Source organism: Dama dama, chromosome 11, assembly GCF_033118175.1.
Source record: "Dama dama isolate Ldn47 chromosome 11, ASM3311817v1, whole genome shotgun sequence".
In the NCBI taxonomy this organism is placed as follows: Eukaryota; Metazoa; Chordata; class Mammalia; order Artiodactyla; family Cervidae; genus Dama; species Dama dama.
The window spans coordinates 36,202,218-36,221,536 of NC_083691.1; the positions used below are offsets into that span (position 1 = coordinate 36,202,218).

Sequence of the window (19,319 nt, forward strand, 5' to 3'; positions counted from 1 at the left end):
AAATTTTCCCACTTAATTAAATCAATTTAATTCTGTAAGTGTAATATAAAGGAAAAATAAAAGGAAAATTATTGAAAATGTAATATGAGGTATGCTGAAGAAGGAAGTGGCAACCCACTCCAGTATTCTTGCCTGGAGAATCTTATGGACAGAGGAGCCTGGTGGGCTACAGTCCGTGGGGTCGGCAGGAGTCGGACATGACTTGGCAACGAAATCACCACCACCACCATGCTAGAAGACAAAACCTCAAAGACAAAGAGCAACCCAACAGATTTCTAAAATGCTCCTTGTGGGGTGGGCTGCCCCATAGAGAACCATGAGTTTTCTCATTTCATGGGTAAAGAAAGTAAGGGGTGGGTATAACAGAGCAGAAGGGGGATATTGGATGGGCCTTGGTATACTTCTCAGAATTATACAAGTGTTGTTAGCAGTAGAGTTTGGGTAGGAACTCTGGGTTTGAGGATCTGCCTTGCTGCTCTTGTTATTTAGTGCTTCTGAAGCTGCCCTGGATTCTGAAGGAATCCAATGGACCACAAGTCCAGGGTGCCACTTCTAGGTAGTCAGTAGGTGCCAGACTTTGCTTCCTAGTTTTCTGAATACCTACCTTCAGGATGTCACACATTTTGTCCTCTCCCCAGCAATTATCTTCACCAGCTCAGTCCCCACCTCCTCCTCTTCATCCCTCAGTAAGCACACAAACAAAAAACTTAAAGCAAAATTTTTCTCTTTTAGCTCCACTACTTGTATGTCAAGGAAGCCTTCTAGAAGAACACAGAGCCCTTGGTTAGATGCTTGCAGAGCTTTTTTTACACTATCACTCTTTACTGATTTGAATTTTTATTTCCTTGCTCAACTGTAGGTTCCATGAGAATTTTCTAGTCTACCCTATGTGCTTGTGTTGAAGGTAAAAGTATTATTTCCAAAATGTAGTAATATTGACTCTCAGAGGAGAAGTGTTCTGTTTATCTTCCAGTCTCAATCCTCTGTGATACTCTGGTGTTTCCAGAAGTGCTTGGAGTAGAGCCCAGTATAAAATACCACCAGCACACAAGTTTGGGTTCCTTTTTATTTTCATCCCGTTTAATTTCTTGGAGGATGCATCATCCCCTATAACTTTCAGACTGTTGCTCCTGAATTTTACCAGTTATAGAGAATTCTGTTGTAGCTTAATTAACTTTGATACTTCTGACTTTAGCCTTATACATTGAATTTTTTTATAAAATAGATTCCAAGTAATCAAGATCAAAGATCAGTTAATGAAGAACTAATACTTTTGTGGTATTCTGTTAAACATCTGAAAGACATTTTACTGTTTTATAAATTGTTTTAGGTAGAGTATGATTTACTCTTTTACAGTAGCTGTCTGACTTTGTATTTTAGACTTCATGTGTTTTTCCTCTTGTATTTTGGAATATCTTCATGTTTTTGCTTAAGTACAGTAATTTCATTTCTCATCGTTGATTTCCTGAATATGCGTTGGTGATACTTTCTTTACTTTCGGCAGCTATGCCTCATTAATTTAAACGTGGCTTTTCTTTGTCTTACTGTGTTGTCAGCTATCCTCACAACCCCATTTCAGTGCTGCTCACTTAGGGTGTTCATGTCAGTAAATACCTTGATACTATTTTGGAGACTCTCTGGATGTTTTTCTTGGCTCAGACCATGGATTCCTCTTTCTTTTCTTCTGGTATTTGTGCTTTGCAGCTGTAACACAGTTCATTGGAAAGAGCACAGGCTTATGAGTTAAATGGATGCAAGTTTAAATCCTGGCTTTGTGACCTGTCAGCTATATAGTCTGGGAATATTTGGATGCTTTTGAGGTCACTTTCTCCAACTGTAGAATGGGTGTACTTTTACCCATTTTTCAGAGTTGTGAGATTAGGAATATTGTATGTAAAGTACTTTGTCTTTTTCTCTCTTCTGTCTCTTAACTATCTCTGAGAGAGAGGCAGAGTAAACTTGAGGGAGATAGACTGAGAGTGAGAAGTCCTGGATAGCCCTACCCTTCTGTCTCAGAAATTATGTGTGTTTGTGACTGACCCAGAATTCTGTATTTATGAATTAAAGCAGTTAGTGGATTTCAGTCAGAAAAACCTTGAATAAAAAAATATTTGATTTCATTCATATTATGAGGTATTAAATAATAGCAACATTTCAGATCTTTTTAAGACAAGGCTTACTGCAAATAAATAAAAATAAAATAATTATGATCTGTATTATTTCCACCCTTTTCCACCACACTTTGTTGGTTATTTGACTTCTTAATGAGAATACTGACCGTATATGATTTATCCTTGGTTCTATTTCCTTTTCCAGATACTTGTGTTTCATGGAAGAAAATTACATAGCATAGTTTCTTGAGAGTTAATGTCTCCAGAATTCCTGGTAACAGAAGACCATTTTAGGCTATAATTCAAGTATTTCTCTAAAGCTTTAGAGCCCTGAATACATTCTGTGAACTACCTATAGGTAAACTACCCTTTGCTGTGTGAAGAATAGATTGTGAATATTTTCTTCATTTCCTTTTATCTATTACAAGAAAAAAATACTGTGAATGATTTTTTTGTTGTTGTTTAGTCACTGAGTGATGTCTGACTCTTGGTGACCCCTTGGACAGTAGCCCACCAAACTCCTCTGTCCATGGGATTTTTCCTGGCAAAAATACTGGAGTGGGTTGCCATTTCCTTCTCCAGGGGATATTCCTGACCCAGGGACCAAACCCACATCTCCTGCATTACAGGTGGATTCTTTACCGGCTGAGCCATCAGGGAAACCCCACATCCAAAACTTGGAAGTCTTTTATTAAAGCTATATTAACTATAGCTTTTAGAAATAATGTGATCAACTTGTTTTGTAATAAGAAACAGGAAGAAAAACATTTTATTCCTTGTGCAGTCAAATCACTTGCTAGATGTTCCCCTATAACAGTGGTATTTTATGCCTTCCAGTGAATACCAGTAATTAGGAGGAAAAAAAAAACTACTGATGTCAGAATATCAGCTCTTTCATGTATGGAGAATGTGGGACCAGTGTCTTTAATATTGGATGGTTCACACTTTATATCTCTCTTGGTGGTTAACTCTACCCTCAGTATTTTCTTTGTGATGCACCCTGTCCAGTCTCTTAATATAAGAAATTCTGGCACTTGATTTTTCCCTTTGAAATAAATGTTGTTGAGACTTTTGAAAAATTCTTTAAAAATAATACTGTTTGTCCACAATTTGGGAAAAAAATCAACCATAGTCTCACTATGCAGGGACACTCGTAACATTTTGATGTCTTTCTGTGGTCTTTTTTTCTGTTCTGTGATTTCATTCTGTCCATGTTTTGGTCCTCTTTGTTCTCTGGCTCCATTTGTATATGCTCTTGTTTCTAATTTCTTTTTTTGTCTGTTTGACAGGTAAGAGGTAGATTTATTTTGAGAGAAACACACTTCACAGACCAAATGTGAGTCATCTCAGAAGGCAAGAGCATCCTCTTGTTTCTAATTTCTGAGATGTCAGTTGTCATTTCTCTTTTCCTTCAGCATTCGTGATTTCCAGGCTAGAGTTGATTATAGAGTTATTCATGTCTTGGTAATCTCCCAGCTAATTAACTTTTATTTTGAGATGTAATTCACCTGCCATACAATTCAGCCATTTAAAATATACAAGCAGTAGCTCTTAGACCACCACTATTTGATGTTAGAAGACTTTTTTACCCTCAAACAAACTTTATACTCATTAGCAGTCACCTCCTCCACTTGCCTTGAGCCCTAGTCACTAGTGCTAAGTTGCATCAGTCGTGTCCAACTCTTTGTGATTCTGTGAACCATAGCCCACCAGGCTCCTCTTTCCATGGAATTCTCCAAGCAACAATCCTGGAATGGGTTGCCATTTCCTTCTTCAAGGTATCTTCCCAACTCAGGGATTGAACCTGCATCCCTAGAAAACCACTAATCTACTTTCTGTCTCTGTAGATTTGCCTACTCTGGATATACATAAATGAAATCATAGAATATGTGGACTTCTGTGACTGGCTTCTTTCACCTAGCATGAGTTTTTGAAGTTCATCTGTGTTGTAGCATGTATCAAGTACTTTGTTCCTTTGTTTGTTGAATGATAGCTGATATCTATACCACTTATCAAATGAAGAAGATTGGGTTGTTTCCACTCAGACTGTTATGAATTGTGCTGCTATGAGCATTCCTGTATATGTTTTTGTCTGGACATAGAATTGCTGGGATGAGAATCATGTCAGTAATTTGGATGGGGAAAAAACTCTCGTGAATAACAGGTAAGAAATATAAGAGTTATACCAACCTGTCTTTCATGATTTTATCTAGTAATGTTCCACTTAGTGTGGGTGTGTGTGGTTTAAACTTTTACATCTTATAAGGAAACCTCGTGTAATAACAGGAAATTGTTAAAATATAGTGAGTGTGCATGCCATTTATGCAGAAAAAAATTGGTGACATTTTCATTTAAAAAAAAATATTTGCTGTTAATAATTCATACTGTTTGAAACAATTTCAAAGAAACAAAACCCAACATAAATCCTGAGACTTTGGAAAAACTTCCTCATGACTAACTAGCCCCCATGCAGTATGCATCATAAAGAATAACGTCAAGAAGTCGGCCTCTTGCCTATCTTTTGTGTCCTAGCTTGACAGGGTACTGTTCTTCCTCCATGCCCAGGCCTTGTTTGCATCCTGATTCATTCTGCATGTTTTAGTTGATTGCCTTAGACCTTTAGGATCCCTTTCCAAGGGAAAGGACACTGAGCTGCTGACTGAGATGGGAGGTCCTCACCTAGTTCCATCATCACTGGTTTTGCCGCTGGGAGCACAGTCAGGTCCCTAAACTTTTCTGCTTTTCACTTTCTTCACTGGTGTGATTAGAGAATCATTTGTGAAACCAAACGAGGTTTAAAGCTTGGTGATCTTTGTTTTTGTTTTTGTTTTTTTAATCTACCATTTTCTTTTTTTGGCCATCCCATGTGGCTTGTGGGATCTTAGTTCCCTGACCAGGGATTGAACCTGGGTCCATGGCAGTGAAAATACCAAGTCCTAATCACTGGGCCACCAGGGAGTTCCCAAAGCTCAGTGGTCTTAATTTTAGTTCTGGACTTCTAAATCTTACACACTGCTTGTCACACATACTGATTTTTCATGAATTTGGCATTTAATATATACTTTATTGTATTGCCTTCTTCCCATCTTTTTCAGTTTTGTTCTTCCCTCTCCACCTAGATGATCTGCCCTAGAAGGGCAAAGACTTTTGTTAAGAGTAACAAAGAATAGTCTTTAATACCTTGCCTGAGGCTGGTTAGTGTTTGATAGTGCAAGTATCATGAGTTTTCAGTGACTGTAGAATGACTCTAATTGGTCATATTCTCTGTGTAAATGAAATGATGAAAAATAACTTGGTAAATTTAGATAGATATTTTAACTTTTTCTTTTGAAGGTATGCTTTGAGTAAAGTAGACATGGTATAGTCAGAAATGAACATTCTGTTTTTGATAAATTTTCTTTAAATTAATTGCTTTATTTTAATTAGAGGCTAATTACAGTATTGAGGTGGTTTCTGCCATACATCAACATGCATCAGTCACGGGTGTACATGTGTCCCCCCATCCTGAACCCCGAAACCCCTCTCCCACCCCACCCCATCCCTCTGGGTTGTCCCAGAGCACCAGCTTCGAGTGCCCTGCTTCATGCATCCATCTTGCACTGGTCATCTGTTTTGCATATGGTAATATACATGTTTCAATGCTATTCTCTCAAATCGTCGCACCCTTGCCTTCTCCCACATAGTCCAAAAGTCTGTTCTTTACCTCTGTGTCTCTTTTGCATACAGGGTCGTCGTTTCCGTCTTTCTAAATTCCATATATATGCGTTAATATACTATATTAATGTTTCTCTTTATGACTTACTTTACTCTGTATATTTAGGCTCCAGTTTCATCCACCTCATCAGAACTGACTCAAATGCATTCCTTTTTATATAGCTGAGTAAATTCCATTGTGTATATGTACCACAACTTCCTTATCCATTCATCTGCTGATGGACATCTAGGTTGCTTCCATGTCCTGGCTATTGTAAACAGTGCTGTGATGAACATTGGGGTGCATGTGTCTCTTTCAGTTCTGGTTTCCTCAGTGTGTATGCCCAGCAGTGGGATTGCTGGTTTGTGTGACAGTTCTCTTTCCAGTTTTTTAAGGAATCCACACTGTTCTCCATGGTAGCTGTACTAGTTTGCATTCCCACCAACAGTGTAAGAGGGTTCCCTTTTCTCCACATCCTCTCCAGCATTTATTGTTTGTAGACTTTTGGATGGCAGCCATTCTGACTGGCATGAGAGCACCTCATTGTGGTTTTGATTTGCATTTCTCTGATAATGAGTGATGTTGAGCATCTTTTCATGTGTGTGTTAGCCATCTGTATGTCTTCTTTGAAGAAATGTCTGTTTAGTTCTTTGGTCCACTTTTTAATTGGGTCGTTTATTTTTCTGGTATTGAGCTGCATGAGCTGCTTGTATATTTTGGAGATTAATTCTTTGTCAGTTGCTTCATTTGCTATTATTTTCTCCCATTCTGAAGGCTACCTTTTCACCTCGCTTATAGTTTCCTTCATTATACAAAAGCTTTTAAGTTTAATTAGATCCCATTTGTTTATTTTTATTTTTATTTCCATTCCATTCTGTTTTTGGTAACTTTAATAACTCTTTTCTGCTAGAATTTTATCCTTATGACACTCATATGTGTATATATTCATGGGCTTATATTTTGTGTATAAGAAAAGATTTAGTAAACTTGCTTGCTTTCTGACAGTCTGTGTACCTCCATTACTTAGTACTTTAATTATACATTTTACTGGCTAGCTCTATGTCTCATAAGGAAAGAAGCAAAACATGAGTTTAAACTTCAGGTTGATGGAAATAAAGTGCTGTAAAGTAAACTGAACGATGGTTTTGAGTGACCTTTGTTAGGACAAGGATCCTTGAGGGCGCCCGTGTAGTTTTAGTTTACCTAGGATGCTTTAATCGTTCATGTCTCAGTGTATGTTTTGAGTGGTTTTTGTCTGTAAAAATTAAAGTTTGGCAAATAGTAATTTGTCTAAGAGGTATGGGTTATTTCTGCCTCCTGATTTTTACTGTGATTATGGCATCACAGAAAAACTGGCATTATCAGCAAGCTGATTTTTTTTTGACTGTGCCTAAGCTGCTGCTTTTTTCCTTTCTCTTTTCCTCCCTCCCTTTGTTCCTTCCTTTTTTCCCTTTTACTATGTAAGTGGAAATGCTCTTTTTTAAAAACATTATAGAAAGCCCTATTCCTTTTTGACCACCCTTAGTCACAACCTCATCCATCTTCACGAAGCAACCATAGTGACGTTGGCATGTATCCTTCTGAACTGATTTATGTGTATTTACATTTATTTATATAAGCCAGATAGCATAGCGTTTTATGTGGGTAGGGGGAGGAAATGTGGCTCCCCCCTTCCAAAAATGGTACCGTATTCTTTTTCACTTAGCAGTACCTCTTGGAGAGCTGTTTATCTTAGAAAGGACAGCTTGCCCTGTGTCTCCAGCTGCCGGTAGCATTTCATGCACCACAATTTATTTAACCCTTCTCTCATCGGTGGGCGGCTATATTTCCGATTTTTACTGTTGTTATAGACAGTGCTACAATGAAAATCTTTGTACCTAAAACTCAATTATTTCTCAAGGGTAGATAGAAAGCATTATGATGGTAGGGACTCAAACTTCTAATAACTGCTTATCTATTTTCCCTCTAAAGTTTATTATATTCCTCTCCAACTGTGAGGGCAAAGATCCTACCAAATGAGTTTCAGAATATCAAAGGCAAGACACAGGCATTTTTCTCAATCTTTGAGAAGGAATGGTGTTTGTTATTTTAACTTTTGCATTTTCTAAAAATAGGTTGAACTTTGTTGACTTGACCATTTGTATTTTTTTCCTATAAATTGCATATGTTGAATTGGATTCAGTTCAGTTCAGTTGCTCAGTCATGTCTGACTCTTTGTGACCCCATGGACTGTGGCACGCCAGGCCTCCCTGTCCATCACCAATTCCCAGAGTTTACTCAAACTCATTATCCAGTTTAAATGATAACTTTGGGGGTAAGTATTATTGAAATATACATATAGGAAAGTGTATAAACCACAAGTATACAGCTCAGTGAATTTTCTTTTTTTTTCCATTTATTTTTATTAGTTGGAGGCTTATTACTTTACAGTATTGTAGTGGGTTTTGCCATACATTGACATGAATCAGCCATGGATTTACATGTGTTCCACATCCTGATCCCCCCTCCCGCCTCCCTCCCATCCCATCCCTCTGGGTCTTCCCAGTGCACCAGCCCTGAGTACTTGTCTCATGCATCCAACCTGGGCTGGTGATCTGTTTCACCCTTGATAGTATACTTGTTTCAGTGCTATTCTCTCAGAACATCCCACCCTCACCTTCTCCCACAGAGTCCCAAAGTCTGTTCTGTAAGTAAATACACCATGTGTAACCAGCACCCAAATAAGAAACAGCATTGGCAAAGCCCTTGAAGCCTCCCGGTGCCCCTTTCAGTCACTAACCCTGCTCTGCACTTCCAGGATAGCTGCTATCCTTACTTTTAATATTATAAGTTAGTTTCTATGCTTTTCATTGTTAGGTGAATAGAATCATACAATACATACTCTTTGCTTCTTTCTTAGTATTAGCTTTTGAGTATGTTTTAAGTAAAAAATTGTTATCACTGTAGAGATCTTTATATTTATACAGATAATTTCTTCTCTCACTAAACTTCAAGAGATAAGTTGTGTCATTTTGTATAACCCCCAATGCCCTTATACAGGTCTAAGGACTCAAGAGTGGACTCCCCCAACCAGGGCCTTAACAGACGTGTTTACTCAGCTCCGGTTGATGGCTGAAAGTTCTTGCTTCCGTTTGGCTCAGAGTTATGGTGTGATCCTATTCTGCTCATCAGCTGTCTTTTTGTGTTTGGTCAGAGTTTGCAAACCGGTTTTATTTCTTCTTAGTGCTCTTTACCGAGACTGCTGCTTAACCTTTTATCTTCTTTTTGTGTCTGGGAGAGTATTATTCTCTTGTGCTGCTTCGGGAAGAATGAAACTGTATATGTATAGTTTGTCCCTTTCCTGTTGTCATTGTTTTCCCAAACAGGTAAAGGGACCTGCTCCAACTTTAAACATCATCCTTTCCAGCTTTCCCTGGTTGCCTTATAAGCATTTAATTGATAAGCAACGGTTTTAACTTCTGTCTTTTAACTAGTAAAATATGTGAAACTGAGTAAGGTTCTTTATAGGTGACATTGTTTAAAATTATTTTTAATTGATAGTCTGCTTCCTAAAAGAATTTAAAGTGATTTATAGTAAAAGACATATGAAGTAATGCCAATAAGAATAAAAATATAAGATTGTAAGAGGAGAAAAAAATCATTACCATAATTTTTGTTTCCAGAATTGGGTGTTAAATTTACCTTTGAGCTTCTGTCTTTTGAGACTTGGAAACAAATATAATTGTCACTTGGGAATAAGGAAGCTCATTATTTCATCAGGCAAGGCAGATGTGTCTGTTACTAAATTCCAAAAAATAAATAAATGTTCCTCAGAATCAGGTCATCCAAATTAGCATGTACCTAGGGATTTTAAAATGTATTGATAGGTTTAAAAGAAATCAGTCATCTCATAAACATTTCACTTAGTTTGTGAAAAAACTAAATCAGTGTGATGGTACTTGGTTGTGAAGTATTCATCTAGCTTACAGGAGTAGAGCGTAAAGAGCATGTGCTTAAATTATTTAAATAATGAACAGTGTTAACTTCTTTCAGGTTGTGGAATAATTTCAATCATCAGGCTATGATTGTTTTAGCTGTCTGTTAAAACTATTTTCATTGCAAAGTATCTTAACTCTTATTATATATTGTATATATGCAGTGATATTAGTGTTTATACTCTCACTTTATGTATTTGATTTTGTCACGTGAATCAGGATCGGCATGTTGCTTATTTATTTTGGAGTAGTCTTAGAAAAATTATAAACTTGTCCCATATATTTGTTTCAACTGATTCCCAAGGATTGCTTTTTCTGGCAGAGTATTTGATTAGGGATTACAACATCATTCTAACTTGAAATAATGTGTTCTTAAACAGTTTTATAATTAAAATATCTTTAACTGTAAATTAATATGTTTATTCTTTATAAAATTAGAGTAATATAGAAATACATAAATAAACAAGTGAAAGCTGTGTTCTTTCCCTGTTTCCATCAGAGATGGTAGTCACTAAAAGTTTTTGTTACTCTTGCTAATGTACTATATAATTAGAATACTGTATGGTATATGGAGTGTGTGCAGACTGGCAAAAATTGCCCTTGATAGTATATTCTAAAAGTCATTGCTGGTGAACATATAAATAGCCACCATACTTAAGAAAGCTATTATCCTTTTCTGTTAGTTGTTCTTTTACTTTAAAAGTTTACCTATGTATGTATCCCTGGACTATATATATGTATATATTTTTTTTCTTTTTTTTTTGGAGAACTTGAGAGATCAATATAATCTGTTAAACACTGCCATCAAACACTGCCACAGTTAGATGAAGGCTCCTAGAGGCACAGAGTCAGCGGGTGACAGTCAGACCTCAGCTTCCCAGAAGGCTCACCAGATAGATCCTTTTTAAGGGGAAGACAGTAGGCAAGTTCCTGCATAAATAAGTCCTGGAAAACTACAGTGGGAGGGCTCAGCACAGTCAGGACTGCGAGTGTTAACTGTCCAGCAGGAATACATTTTGTGCTTCTGAATTCACCACGCCCGCCCTCCATCTCTCAGGAGTAGGTCAGAGCAGGGTACTTACGATAGATAAAGTGAGTATCATCAGCTGATCTGGCAGCTGGGTGTGGAAGAGAGAACATGAATTTTACCAGCACCTGTTCAAGAAGCCAAGTACAGATTAGAACCTGTGTTGGGTTTACCTGGGCATTCTCTTCTGTTTAGCAGCAAGGATTTTCTTGAGTCACTCCCACCACCCCTGGTTTGTTTAGATTGGATATCTTCTCTGTCTTATGCATGACTGTTACCCTGGGATCTCCCTTCATGATTACCTTAGAGGTTTTCACATAAGTTGGATCTCGTTTCCTGTGTTTCAAGTCTCCCTCAGCCTTGTTTACTCTTTTGTTTTAGCAGAGTCCATTTTTCCAATAGCTTCTTGAAAAAGAGATTTTATGGGCGGTAACTTTGAGACCTTGTTTTTACTGTCCTTATATTTGATTGATAGAGTGACTTGAATGGAATCATTTTCTTGAGAATTTTGTAGGGGTTGTTCTGTTTTCATCTTGCTTTTGGTATTGCTGCTGAGTCCAAAGCCAATCTAATTTTTGATCCTTTTTGACTCATTTTCATCTCCTCCAGAGATTTTGTAGAATGTCTGTTGTCTCCTCTAATCTGAAAGTTACAGCCATGTGCCAAAGCGAGTGTTTGCTCTTTTCCATAATCCTAGCTTTCAGTAGGCTCTGTTAATGTGGAATGTCATGTTCTCCTGTTCTGGGGAGGTTTTTGTTATTTTGTTGCTTATTTCCTCCAGTTTCTCACTTCTTTCTTTTTAGAGTTTATATAATTTGCCTATGGCCCTTGTCTTGGTCCTCTAATATTCTTCCTGCTTGACTTTTGGGAGGATTTCTTCAGGTTTATTTTCTAACTCTTCTGTTGAGTTTTCATTTTTGCTGATGTTTTTACTAAACATTTGCCATGTTTTAAACTTCCAATTGCTCTCTTATTTTCTGAATGTTTCTGTTTTTCATTTTACTTAAATATTTTCCCCCACAAGAACATATTATTGTTGTCTACCAGAGACAGTATTTCTTCTCTTTTTGAAAATGTTAAAGATAGTTTTTTGCCTTCCTAAATAGTTTGTTTCTTTCAAGTATACTATCTTCTTGTTTTTGTATGTAATGTCATGTTAAAGTCTTTCCCCAGATGTCTCATAATTGACTCAGAATAAAAACCAAGGGACTTAAAAAGCCAACTAGAAGCTTGCACATTGGTGTGGGTTATATGAACTTTGGGCATCACAGTAGTTAATAGGTCGACTTTTTATTAGCGGGGTGTTTCTATAGTTTCATCTTGCCTCATGGTCTTCATCTTACCAGAAGTTTGTTCCTGTAAGTCTGCATAGAGCTGTACAGTAGCCACATGTGCCTGTTTAAATTTAAATACCATTGAATTAATAATTCAGTTTCCCTATTGAGCTAACCACATTTCAAGTGCTCAGTAGCCACATTTAGCTAATGGCTGCCATGTTGGACAGCACAGCTACTGAACATTACCATCACTGCAGAAAGTTTTATTGGCGTGCACTGGACTAGAACTAAAGTCTTGTTGCAGTCATCTGAGAACTCAGTGAGGGAAGACTCTGTGGGGTCTCAATATTCACAATTCAGTAGGTATATGGTTACCTAATCCCACTGTTCTTAGAGCAGTGACTGCCCTCAGCTGTGTATCCCCCAGCCCAGAAACTATTGTTTTATCTTCTCCAGAGAAGACAAAGGCTTAAACAATATTTGTAACTCTTCATTTTACTTTAAATACTCAGTATTTACTTTTTGGCCTTTCAATCCTACTGGTCCCTGTTCTGAATTCTTCACTACATTTTGTAGGCATGCCCCTCTCAGTATAAACAGTGTTAGGGACTTTTCATTAAGAGAACAAAGTCCTGTATTTCCTCACCTGTAAATAACTACTGATATAATTAATATCTTGTTTTGAAGTATTTGAATTGGATGAGACTGTTTTGTAAACTGCCTATTTCAGGACACATTGGCATTATCAAGTTTTATAGCAAAGTCTTTGTAAGTGAAAGTCGCTCGGTTGTGTCCGACTCTTTGCGACCCCATGGACTGCAGCACGCCAGGCCTCCCTGTCCATTGTCAACTCCCGGAGTTGTTACTCAAACTCATGTCCATTGAGTTGGTGATGCCATCCAACCATCTCATCCTCTGTCATCCCCTTCTCCTCCCGCCTTCAATCTTTCCCAGCATCAGGGTGTTTTCCAATGAGTCAGTTCTGGCATCAGGTGGCCAGAGTATTGGAGCTTCAGCTTCAGCATCTGTCCTTCCAATGAATGTTCAGGACTGATTTCTTTTAGGATGGACTGGTTGGATCTCCTTACCATCCAAGGGACTCTCAAGAGTCTTTTCCAACACCACAGTTCAAAAGCACCAATTCTTCCGCGCTCAGCTTTCTTTATAGTCCAACTCTCACATCCATACATAACTACTGGAAAAACCATAGCTTTGACTAGACGGACCTTTGTTGGCAAAGTAATATCTCTGCTTTTTAATATGCTGTCTAGGTTGGTCAACTTTTCTTCCAGGGAGCAAGCGTCTTTTAATTTCATGGCTGCAGTCACCATCTGCAGTGATTTTGGAGTCCAAGAAAATAAAGTCTGTCACTGTTTCCACTGTTTACCCATCTATTTGCCATGAAGTGATGGGACCAGATGCCATGATCTTAGTTTTCTGAATGTTGAGCTATAAGCCAACTTTCCACTCTGCTCTTCCACTTTCATCAGGAGGCTCTTTAGTTTTTCTTCGCTTTCTGCCATAAGGGTGGTGTTATCTGCATATCTGAGGTTATTGATATTTCTCCCCGCAATCTTGATTCCAGCTTGTGCTTTACCCAGCCTGGCATTTCACATGATGTACTCTGCATATAAGTTAAATAAGCAGGGTGACAATATACAGCCTTGACGTACTCCTTTCCCTCTTTGCAACCAGTCCATTGTTCCATGTCCAGTTGTGACTGTTGCTTCCTGACCTGCATACAGATTTCTCAAGAGACAGGTCAGGTGGTCTGGTATTCCCTTCTCTTTAAGAATTTTCCAGAGTTTGTTGTGGTCCACACAGTCAACGGCTTTGGCATAGCCAATAAATTAAAAGTAGATATTTTTCTGGAACTCTCTTGCTTTTTTGATGATCCAGTGAATGTTGGCAATTTGATCTCTGGTTCCTCTGCCTTTTCTAAATCCAGCTTGAACATCTGGAAGTTCATGGTTCACGAATTGTTAAAGCCTGGCCTGGAGAATTTTGAGCATTACTTTACTAGCGTGTGAAATGAGTGCAATTGTGCAGTAGTTTGAGCATTCTTTGGCATTGCCTTTTTTTGGGGTTGGGATGAAACCTGAGCTTTTCCAATCCTTCCTGGTTAAGTAGGTGGTCATGATTATCAGGCTGTTGAGAGGTGGAACTGGATCAGGTGCTCCTGGCTCACATACCTCTCTGTTACCACCATCTGTCAATGCTACATTTTTGCTGTCAGTCCCATGCACTGTTTTAGAGAGCAGAGAAGCTCTTTGCTCTTAATGACTTTTAATCAGAGTGCAAATTGATTTTATTTATTGAGTCCAGGCTTACCTGCTCCATGTCACTTTTAATATTTATCCTAAAACACACCTTAGGTTTTTTCCCCACCCACAGTGACGTGCTCAGGGTGGTATTCTTGGCCATCCGGGCCTGGTTGTGTGCCCTTTGTCTCTAGGAACTATGTTTTCTTGATTTCTTGCAACTTTCCAATGTATACGCTATACCTCATTGATATCTATGAGTTACAGTTCCTTATTTAAGGCATGCTGTTTCAAATTTCTGTGACTCTACATGTTTTCTTTTACTGTGTGAAATAATCTCTCCCCTCCCCAGTCTCTTATCCTCTAAGAATCTGATGCCTTCTTTAACCCCTTTTACCAGAGTTCATCTTGCCTATTTTGATCTAGCCTTAACACCCATTGCCTGTCTCACACCAAATTATAATCATTTCTTAACACACGTAGCTTCCCTCCTAGACTGTGAAAGCAGTGCTTGTTAATACTTGAATTGTTAATGGGAATTTAAAAACTAAACAAATTTAGTGAAGTAAAGCATCTTTCTTTCCTGAGTAAGGAAGTATAAGTATCCCTAATAGAGTCCACTAATCCCACATCGTCATACTCCAGGAATAATCTATGCGACCGAATAAGAAGTCCAGGTGGTATATGTTTTGGTTCCTGCCTTTGCTTGGCATTGTAGTCATTGGAACCACAAACGGTTAGACAAGGACAAGGATTAGAATTAGTTTATGAGCTAGGAAGTTAGTGGGGTAAGAGATCTTATTAACTCATTGAAAGGACAGTCGTCTTAAGGGGAAATGCTTCTGGATTACACTGACGTGGGCATAGGTTTTCTAGAAGATCTTGAAAGAAGTTTAGCTCTGTATATCTGTATTCGGCAATAAAATGGATATGCCATTTTAAAACTATGGTTATTTCTTTTCCAAATGGCTTTTATTTTTTGAGAATGCTATCAGTATTATACAAAGAATGCACAGAAAATAGTAAATTGTGGTGTTTGTGGTGGCTTTTCAGTGATGTGGGCTTTATTTTGAAGGATTTTAAAAGATTAAGTGATTCATTTATCAGTTAAAAACCAGATTTTCTTCCAGCAGAAGCTGGCAACCCCCATATTCAGCTCTCCCCAAGTTCTTGTATGCTATATGTTAAGTACTAGGGAATATTAAAGTAAGAAAGGCATTAAATTTCGTTGACTAAGTCACTGTAAACTTCTCTAACTTTCAGAATAATTTTGCATGATACATTAAAAATTTGGTTTAGATTTGTAACATCTTGATTTTATATACTGAATCAAGTCTGTGTGTGTTTAATTACAAAAGCAGTATCTGCTTGAAAAGAGCAAAGTGTTTATTAGGCTGAGCATGGACTCTGACCCCAACTTACCCAGATTCAAATCCCATCTCCACCATTTACTAGTTGTATAATCTTGAGCATGTTATTTAACCACTCTATGCCTCAGTATACTTATATATAAAGTGTGGGGTAATGAAAATATCTATACCATGGGATCACTATATTAAATAGGTTCACACAGTTAAAATACATGAAACAATGCCTGGCATATTCCAAAAGCGTGGCATAGTTCAGATATGATTATAATTGAAATAATCCAAACATACAGAATTCTCCAGATCATAAAAGCTTAATGAGTATTCTATCAGATTTTATCTTACTAGCACATTCCTTTTAACTTAGTTCTTATTCTTTTTAACTTAGTTCTTATCCTACATACAATAAAGATCAGTAAAAATATGTTCTGTGAGCTTCAACAAATGTGTAGTCTAGTAATCATCACTGCAATCAGGAAACAGAACAGTTTCCTCAACCCCTAAAAATTCCCCTGTGCTGCACCTTCACAGACTCACTCCCTATCCCTGACCTTTGATCACCACTGGTCTGTTTCCTTGCTTATAGTTTTGCCTTTTCCAGAGTGTCCTATAAACTAAATCATATAGTTAAAAAGAAATCATTCCTTTTGAGCCTGGCTTCCTTCACTCAACATAGTGCATTTGAGGTTAACCCCAGATGTTGCATGTATCAGTCACATGTCTTATCATTGCTGAGGAGTATTCTTTTCTATAGATGTATTAAGTGTGTGCATCCACATACTCCCAGGCTGACATGAAGGTTGTGTCTGGTCTTCTGCAATTATGAAGAATGCTGCTATAAACAACTGTGTACAGGTTTGTGTATCAACATAAGTTTTCGGTCTGTCCTGTATACTCAGTAGTGGGATTGTTGGGCTATATGGTAAATGTAAATATTTTAAGAAACTGAGAAGCTGTTTTCCAGAGTGGCCATGCCATTTGCATTCCCACCTACAATGTGAGTTCTGATTGCTCTGCATCCTTACCAGCACTTGGTTTTGCCACTTAAAAAAAATTTTTATTTTAGTTGCTTTAAATAGATGTGTAGCTAGCATAATTCTTAACCAAGTTTTCTAGCAAAGCCTTGAGACTTGGAAGAAGAGATAAAATGGGGCTTGATTAAATGCAGGTATCATAAGGAGGAGTTAGAAAGACCGTTCGATTTGTGAGAGCTTGGTTTATCTGTGGTGTTCACTGTTGTATCCCCAAATGACTGGCACAGTGCCTGACACACTGTGGGAATCTCTTTGCATGTTTATCAAATCACTGAACAAATGCTTGAGAGGTTAGGGAAGAAGTAGAGGTTAGGACTAGAATGGAAAAGTAAATTTAGGTTAGACTTGGTCTGAGTAATATTCATATTGACAGCATCTCTTAACTCTTCTGGTTCTCAGCTTCATCACTGTAAATTGAGAAGATTCTCTTAGATGATATCTAAGCTCTTTTAATGATTTTTTTTTCCTTTTTATGACATCAAATGAAAAATAATTCAGTAAGTGAGGAAGAAGCATCTCAGATCCTTAGACGTGGACATGTGGATGTAATGTGAAGTATAGCCCTTCAGGGGAGTTTAGGGGTGAGTGTCTAAACAGAAGCTAGCTAGCTAATGGCAGAAACAGATTAAAAAGTAGTTATAAGAGGCTTTTCAAATCAAGTAGCAACATTGCAGGGATATATTTGGGACAGGGGCTATGAAAGGAAGTAGGGGTTGAAAGTATTGAATTTAGAAGCTCATTTTTATTGATATTATTAGTTTTAAATGCTTTAAGTTAGACTAGAGAGAAGTTCCCCCTGGTTAATGCAAAGAGGAGGAGTTGAGCCTCAGTGAAAGCAAATCCAAGGGCGTACTGTAGGACTTTACAGAGCATCCTGGGCTCTGTATGAGCAAATGTTTGGCTGCTGTTTTCCCAGTGTTCTTTTTCTCTGCCCTCATTCCCTCAGTGTTGTTCTTAGAAGTTCCGATCTGGAATTTAGCAGAAATCCAGTTCTTAGCAGATATTTGTTCTGTTTGTACTTTGAAGGATTTTGTGTATAACACTGTCAGGTATTGGTAGAGATTTTTAAAATATACCAAATACACAGATAAACTTGATTCAGCATTAAGGGATTTGACTTGTATTGTCTGCCATTTTTTTAAAGCACCATGACATTTGAAATTTTTTTTTCCCTGTTGCAGTTCTTTTCAAATATTCAAAGGTCTTGATTGCTGAAATACTTTTTTAAATATATACATTTTAAGGCCATTATTGTTTTCATGGTTTTAATGTTTCCAACAGTTTTATTATCCTGAAGCAAACCATATTTTTGCTCTAACAGAATTTAGGTTGTAAAATCAAACATTTGATTATTCATTTTAGACTGTGCTTGCAACACTTCATTTTAAAACATCAATATTATATTCATCTGGATATGAGGACCCTAAAAAGTAATCCTCTGGCAAATAATTGAGGCAAGTGATTGAGGAATCTGACTTCTACTTAACCTTTCAGCTCATAAAGACCAATCGCCCAAAGATACTACTTTTAGGTTCTAATATAAAGAATTAATATTTCTAGACTAAAAAAAAAAATTTAGTGCATTCTATAAAATTGACATCACTTTTAAGCATAGTCACCCTTAGGAAGCTGTTCTGCAGTTCTTAGTCCATTTAGTCTACTTTTTATAGTAAGAGATTAACAAAAAAAAAAAACCTATGGAATATTTTAAGATTTTGTGTTGGATAACATCTTGGAAAAGAAAATACATAGTTTTATTTTAAGACTAATAGCCAGGGGAAAAAAAAAAAAACCCAAGACTTTTAAAACAGCTTTTTTTTGGAAGGAGCGGTCAGACATTTACTCTTTGAGTGTATCTATTTCCTTTTTTCATCGAAGTATAGTTGATACACTATGTTGTGTTAGTTTCCGCTGAACAGCAAAGTGATTCAGTTATACATATACATACGTGTATACATACACACAGAGACATTTTTCCATAGTCTTTTCCATTATGGCTTATACAGAATATAAATAGGATACAGAATATCCTGTGCTGTATCCAGTTGGTCTTCCCTAATAGCTCAGTTGGTCCAGGATCTGCTGGATGTTTACCTTGTTGTACTGCAATCTCAAACTCCTGCCATTTCCCTCCTTCACCTCCTTTCCCCATTGGTAACCATGTTAGTTTCCTATGACTTAAGTCTGTTTCTGTTTCACAAGTTCATTTGTGTCATGTTTTAGATCCCATGTACAAGTGATAGCTTACCAGTGTCTGTCTTTCTCTTTCTGATTTACTTAGTATTATAATCTCTAGTTGCATTCATGTTGCTGCAAGTGGCCTTTTCATTTTTTTAGAGCTGAGTCGTAGTCCATTGTGTATATATACCACATCTTTTATCTATCAGTGGACATTTAAGTTGCTTCCATGTCTTGGCTATTGCAAATAGCCACTAATAGTGTCCTTTTGGATTATGGATATATGCCCAGGAGTGGGATTGCTGGATCATATGGTAGTGCTTTTGTTTTTTAAGGAACCGCCAGGGACTTCCTTGGTGGTCCAGTGGTTAAGACTCTGTGCTCGCAACGCAGGGG

The 19,319-nt window shown here is 37.5% G+C and overlaps 1 protein-coding gene and 1 non-coding gene across 5 annotated transcripts in view; one reads left to right on the forward strand and one right to left on the reverse strand.

Annotated features, from left to right (window-relative positions):
• The window catches only part of LCLAT1 (lysocardiolipin acyltransferase 1), a 187,066-nt gene that overhangs the window by 54,062 nt on the left and 113,685 nt on the right, over positions 1-19,319 (forward strand). The window lies entirely within an intron of this gene.
• Positions 4,997-5,069, reverse strand: TRNAE-UUC (transfer RNA glutamic acid (anticodon UUC)). The gene has a single exon. It is a non-coding gene; the product is annotated as a tRNA-Glu (tRNA).